This window comes from Cibotium barometz, chromosome 3 (assembly GCF_041138505.1).
Source record: "Cibotium barometz isolate CiBa-2024 chromosome 3, ASM4113850v1, whole genome shotgun sequence".
In the NCBI taxonomy this organism is placed as follows: domain Eukaryota; kingdom Viridiplantae; phylum Streptophyta; class Polypodiopsida; order Cyatheales; family Cibotiaceae; genus Cibotium; species Cibotium barometz.
The window spans coordinates 33,342,050-33,349,305 of record NC_141048.1 but is presented as its reverse complement, the minus strand read 5'-3'; the positions used below and the strand labels follow the sequence as shown (position 1 = coordinate 33,349,305).

General features: G+C 39.9%; 1 pseudogene; it reads right to left on the bottom strand.

The window, feature by feature from the left end:
• Positions 1–1,401: 1,401 nt before the first annotated feature.
• Positions 1,402–3,264, bottom strand: LOC147639975 (cytochrome P450 709B1 pseudogene; annotated as a pseudogene).
• Positions 3,265–7,256: the final 3,992 nt, after the last annotated feature.

Below are 7,256 nucleotides of genomic sequence, written 5' to 3'. Positions count from 1 at the left end.
TCCATGTTTAAATCCCCTTAGTTTTTCTTTCACTGTATCAAGTCTCAAAATACTTTTCTTTTCATTCACATCCATTTCATGGGGACATTTTGTGTACTCCTATGGTTAAATGAATGTGAAGGAAAAAAAGAGTGTTTACATCATTCTTGTTTACAATCCAATTTTCTTATTAATTGTTTACGTCATTCTTGTTACTAATCTAATCTTCTTATTATTGTTTGGGGTTTCACTAATCCATTGAGCTCATTTTGTGCACAACCAATAATAGTATTCCATGTATCTAGTTTTACACGATTTTCAAACGTAGAGTCACGCACCTGTATGTTTGCATCCATCATATCATCATTTTGGTACCGGCAAGGTGTTGTGATACTAAATGCAATGTATACTATAGGTACCGTCGAGGTGTTGCGGTACTAAAAAGTCACTGACCTATATGTTTGCAACCATCGTGTCATCATTTAGGTACCCTCAAGGTGCTGTGGTGCTAAATGCAATCCATGATATAAACACATTCCATGAGTTAAATTACACTATGCCATGATGTGTAGCCATGTGTGCACATGTTTATTTGCTCACTATAATACATGTGTAACCTAGTTATGTCTTGCTTATGTCCTAACTATAAATTGATCAACAATTTAAGTCACTCTAAAGGAACAAATCATGCATGTATCAAATCTTTTACATCACTACAAATTTACAAATGCCATAGCAAGAGTCATTATTACGAAACTAGTTTGTGTCAACTTTAAAAGTCTCATAGTAAGCGCTCCTATACTTTCTACTAGTGCTGCATGGGAATAAGCCTTGCAATTAACCAATATTGTGATGGCTATTATGATGTTCATTTTTTTGGGAACAAAATTAAGCAAGCTACGCTTGTCTATAGCTTGCTTTATTCTTTCCAACTTGTTTTAATCATTTTAAAAATATGTAAATAGATTCAATCTTAAATATACAAGGCAAGTCATCATGTAATAAAGATGAAGATTAAGAACATATTTTTTCCATAATATGTAAGATATCAACACATTGTTGTGAATTAAAAAAAGTAGGCTCACTCATCTCTTAGTGTGAATTTAAGTCATACTTTAAGTGAAAAAGCCAAAGAAACAACAAGATTGGATTAGTGAAAATGCCAAAGAAACAACAAGAAGATTCTTGACGTGGGTCCAATTTGAGATTGCACATTCAGACCAATTTGAGATTGCACATTCAGACCAATTTCCTACAATTTGATCTTGTAAGTACTATCTCTTTACAAAAGTTGGGTGGGTTTGGAAGATTATAGTTTTGACTATCATCCTTAATTATGGGCTTGTCATTCAACTATTTGGACCATTAAAAATTTGTAAACCTATGAGTCATGACGTATGATATAAGTCACTTTTGTAGATCATTTTCCATGTTTTGTAAGAGTGATTGGGCGCACATTGTGATGATAAAATTGTCTACATTCCATATTTCGTCAAACAATACATGCATTAGTCATTGATAATAAGCGACTATAGCGCTAAATGCTCATGTGGTTCTCCAGAATGTTAGGAAAGGCATGTTCATGTGCCATCCCCCCTCAATATTCTTCAAAGATTATTTGCATTCCAAATTGAGGTTGTAAAGTAAGAACTATATATGGTGCATGCTTGTAGCTTGGGGAGAGACGAAATCGAAATCGTTGGAGGATCATGCTAAGAACAATCTTTGCCTCCATGATAGCAAAGTTTTGACCCACGCATACACGAGGGCCAGCACCGAAAGGAAGGTAAGCTGATGGATGCTTGCATGCCTTAGTAATCCCATCAACAAATCTATGTGGATTGAATTCATGGGCATCATGGCCCCACAACAATGGGTCCACATGCAAGGCAAGGATGGGAATGAAAAGGTGTGTGCCCCTAGGAATTGAAACATCCCCAAGCTTCATGTCTTTGGAGGCCTTTCTTATTACGGCTACAGCTGGAGGGTACAATCTCAAAGCCTCGTGTAAAACCATTCCAATGATGTTCAAACGGTTGAGAGCTTCAGCATCAACACGGTGATGCTGCTGCTTGTTGCCGCCGCCACAGACAGTAAGGACTTCCTCTCTAGCCTTTTCTTGCCATTCTGAGTGAAGAGCAAGAAGCATGAGCGCCCATGTTAGCAGCGTTGATGTGGTCTCATGGCCCGCGAAGAAGAAGGTTTTGCACTCATCGATGATTTCCTGCATGCCCAATTCCAAGTTCTTTTGGCTTCCTTGCAACTCTTTTCTGTATGCGGCCATCATCAGCCCCAACAAGTCTTTCCCAAACGTGTACTCACTTGGGCTTTCATCATTCAATCGTTTCTGAATGATTTGCTGTAGAGTGGCTCTTATCTGCCTCTTAAGTCTCCAACGGTAACAGTTGGTTGGAGTGGGCAGCAAGCCCCTTCCTGGAATGGGAAGAGTGCGCGCACGCTTTTGAAAGAAAAGCACTTGTTGCTCGTTTTGGAGCTCAAAAACTTGCTTTCCTTCCATGTAGCTGCTACCAAAGGCAGTATGGGCAATCACATCGCCTGTCAAGGCTTTGAACTCTTCAAGCACATTGATCTCCTTGCAGTCTCGATGTTGGAATTGTAGTTGCCATTTATCAAGCATTTGGGCGGCCAGATGTACAATGGTGGGAGACATAGCCTTGAGCTTTTCAAGAAAGAAAGCAGGGCCGACAATGCGTCTATGCTGTGCCCACTTCTCCCCTTCCAAGCCCACAAGCCCATTTCCAAACAAATCAAGCAAGAAATGGTCCAAGCTAGCTTTGGTGTAGAAGCCAAATTTGTTGGACAAAATCTCTTTGCAGTGGGCAGGGTCGACAATGGCGACTTGGGCACGGGAGCCTTGCCAATACACAAAAGGGGTACCATGCTCCTTAGACCATTTGAGCAGGTTAGGAAAAATGTAGGGCAAGAGATAGTGTGAAACGTGCGGCATGGTAGCTTGCTTGCGCCCAGAGGCTAGCGATTGGGCTGTGTTTGGATAGAAAACATGGTAAGGGGGACCCTTAATACCTTGTGCTTCCATGGCTCTCCTAATCCTGATTGGCCTCCACCATATGGTGCAAATCGTCCTCCACAACCATATTAATATACTGATTATTATCAATAAACCCGCCAGCAGGGCGTAGAGCAGAAACGCTGAGGTCCCCGCCGTCATTGCTCTTGCTCCCAAAACCAGCGCTTCAACGCCTAAGGCCCCTCCTCCTTAGCTACACCACCCTAGAAGAAAAATTTCTGGTTCTTCACAGAGCATGGGAACTTGCTTAAATGGCCATGTACTCAGTTCCACACGGAGGTTATGTCTATGTGCTTGTCTCTCTGTACTTGGAGATCTCCGCCCACAAAGTACTATCCAATTTTCAAATTCGCAACATGACAAATGCCAAACTATGTTTTAAACGCCAAAAGCCCAGTGCAGCTAAAAGACACTCTGTCACTCACTCACACGCACACTCTCTCTCTCTCTCTCTCTCTCTCTCACACACACACTCTCTCTCTCTCTCTCTCTCTCTCTCTCACACTCTCACGTGGCACCTCCTCCATGCTCCTGGCTCAGCCTCCTCTCAATGACAAAAATGGAGAGATTTTTTTAAATAAAGATTTGTTTGATGGGCATTGTTTTTGAGATGAAGAGAGGCTAGAACCCGCGTTGTGGGGTAGAGCTCGATTCGACTCTGATATATATATATATATATATATATATATATATATATATATATATATATATGTTTCGAGTGGGCATATAACTATGTTATATATACATGCTTTCTACGGCTATGTAGCATATAAGACAAATTTAGGAATTTTGGGAATTATTCGAGTCCCATTTCTTATAGGATTGGTTGGAAACTCGGTATTTTTGTGTAGTTTGAGCTAACATCTATTTGTTGGTGCACTCTTTGTGCCATTAGATTATATCTTGACACAATTATTTGGCGTATTTGTTTGTAGTTGTATATATACATACGTCAATGCAACAATATTGGAAGGACAAGGGAAACATGACACTAAACTTAATTGAGATTATACAACAACACCTTTCATATGAACAAGATAATGTTAAATCCTATCTCCACTTTGAGACATTGAAGTAAAAACATGGGCTTTATTTAATTTGCCAAAAGAATTCTAAATATCACTTAAAAAGGAACCTTAGAAATGAGAGATCTCTAAAGGGTGTGGTGTTAGAAACAACAAAACAAAAAGTAAAGCTCAATGACAGTAACAATGTGCTAAGTTTACGATTGATCCACAGATAAAAACCCATCTTAGACACTATATCAAGATTATAAATCATAATATATATGCTCAAATTTGAGGGACATTGAAGTAAAAACATGGGTAATAATGCCAAAGAACACTTGGGAAAGGAACCTTAGAATTGAGGGATCTCCAAAGAGTGTGGTGTTTAGAAACACCAGAAGCAATCAAATTTCAATGAGATTGTTACATTCAAGTTTACAATTCATCCGAAGACAAAAACCCTTCATAGACACTTTGTCAAGATAATAATTGAGTACAAATTGTATCTCAAACATAACACTTTCTCATGTATTGCTCCAATACATACAAAGTTTCTCTATCATAAGCTGCTTCATTTACTAAAGTGTTGCAAGTATACTCCCATTTGTTCTTTGCATAAATCCAACCAAGTAACCATGCGTTGATTGTTGTCTCCAAAAAACTTTGAAGCTCCTCTATATTTTGATTCCACATCTTTGGAAAAATCAAGTAGGTTCCGCGCATATTCCACATTACATTGTAGAGGGTATCATAAAAAGTTAGCATGTTATTTCCATCCAGGTCATGAAAAATTCTCCATGCTACATCTAAGTCTTTGTGGTATACAAATCGATATCCAATTAGAAGATCCGTCTTTTGACATGATGCCTGCCTTGCTACGACCTTAAACTTTTAATGGTGCCGAGGAAAGCACAACTCAAGAATGCGTCGAGTCCTTTGTAGTCTATTAGTACTCCAGATCCATACCTCAAACCATTGCATATAAAAATCAAGGAAAGTGAATGCATCTTTGTGAATCAAATGCCAAACACTTGCATTCTCTTCCACAAGATGCATACGTAGCACTAATAGAGTGTTGACCAGAGATAATCCAATATTCAACTTTATGAATATCTTCTTTTGCGAGTTTATCAAGGGGTTGTTTCGTAGCACGATTACAGGGCATCAAAATTGCAAGTATCTCCTCTTGCTTTGGGTCCTCAATAAAGTATTGGGTCAAAATACGAACCCAATCCTTATTTAACCTTCTATACACATAGTTTGAAGGAGTAGGATAACATTTCATCACATCAATGCTGAAGACCTCATTTAGACCAAAGGGATAATATCCCTTCTTTATTTCTAATGAGATCATTGCTTTACTGCCCTTATTTGGAGTCTCAACCTCCATTAGCTCGTTATCGAACACATCTATCTCCTTTGAACCACTTGCTGGTTTTGTCCTTTGCCTCTTTGAAGAGATTTCTTGAACCTTTGTAGAGTGCTTTGCCTTTCTCTTCTTTGCTTGCTCCTCTTCTTGCACCTAAGAGCCTGCCATGTCTTCAACTGCTATTGTGCTTACATCAAGGACTTTTGTTTTGTCACCCTCCTTTTTATGTTTTGAAGAAGTTGCACCAGCATTTCTAGATGCTTCAAGTGCACTCTTCACTATGGCCCTGTCTTTTTTCTCCACAATTTTCCTAACTTGAGTGGTTGTTGTCTCCTTTTCAGGTATGGACTTTTTTCGTGAATCCAAAGCCTCCTTTGCATGCCTCACTGATTTCACCAGGTCCTCTACATTATCCACCCCCGAGTCTTCTTAATTGGAAAAGTCAATGATCTTCAATCCTAGCTTTACAATAGAATTGTCCTTTCCTAGTTTACACCCATGTCTACTGGGTGAAAAGTGTCCAATGATAAGCAAAACTTATTTGCTTTTGTAGTTTCTCCTTCTGGCAATACATTGCATGTGAAGCATGGGTTTGCTCTTGCATCCACATCATCCTTAGCACCTACCACAATCCCCATATCTCCATATGATGTATCACCTCGAGACAGAAACAAATGGAGGACTCCTTTGAAGTTTGCACTAGCATCGTAGCTATCCACAAACCATTTTACTCCTTCTTTGTTACTCAATCCCGAAGGTCTTATCCACCTTAATTTTAGGAGTGACACTTTTAGCTTGAGTTGTTGTTTCGAGAGCATCCAGAGTAAAGATTGGTGCACCATGTGGTTGCGAGGTAGCAGGCTTCCATTCGTGTGAAGCACAAAAAAAGTTTCAAAACCTTAGAAAAAAATGGATTTAAATGCTACATATCAAATCAAAACCTATTAAACTTAAGAAACTTAATACATGCTACAATTATTTATGCTTCACTTAGTTTTCTTGAATAGTGGGGGCCTCACTTGCATTTACTTAATCCATACAGAAGCTCGACTTAAGCTGGAGCCTAGATCCAAGTTGTGCACTCATATGCTAGGGGTACGCTAGCATAGAGAGGCAAGGCTCAAACTCAACTTTGAGCCTTAAGGCGAAGTTCCATGTATGGGAGGCTTGAACTTAAGCTGGAGTCTAGATCCAAGTTGTGCACTCATATGCTAGGGGTACACTAGTATATTGGAGCCTTAAGGCCAAGTTCCATATAGGGGAAACCCAAACTTAAGCTAGAGCCTAGATCCAAGTTGTGCACTCATATGACAGGGGTACACCAGCATATAGAGACAAGGCTCAAAATCAAGTTCGAGCCTTAAGGCCAAGTTTTATGTAGGAGAGGCTCGAACTTAAGCTGGAGCCTAGATCCAAGTTGTGCACTCATATGCTAGGGATACGCTAGCATAGATAGGCAAGGCTCGAATTCAAGTTGGAGCCTTAAGGCCAAGTTCCATGTAAAGTTAAGCATGGAGAATGAGCCTTAACACATAAGTTCCATGTAGGGGAGGTTTGATCTTAAGGTGGGGTCTATATCCAAGTTGTGTGCTCAAATGTAGGGGAGGTTTGATCTTAAGGTGGGGTCTATATCCAAGTTGTGTGCTCAAATGCTAGGGGTGCACTAGCATGGAGAGCAAAGGCTCAAACTCAAGTTCGAGCCTTGGGCCGAAGTACACTAGCATGGAGAACAAAGGCTCAAGCTGAAGTTTGAGCCTTAAGGCCGGTGTACACTAGCATCGAGAGCAAAGGCTCCAACTCAAGTTCGAGCCTTAAGCCCGGTGTACATTAGCATGGAGAACAAAGGCTCAAT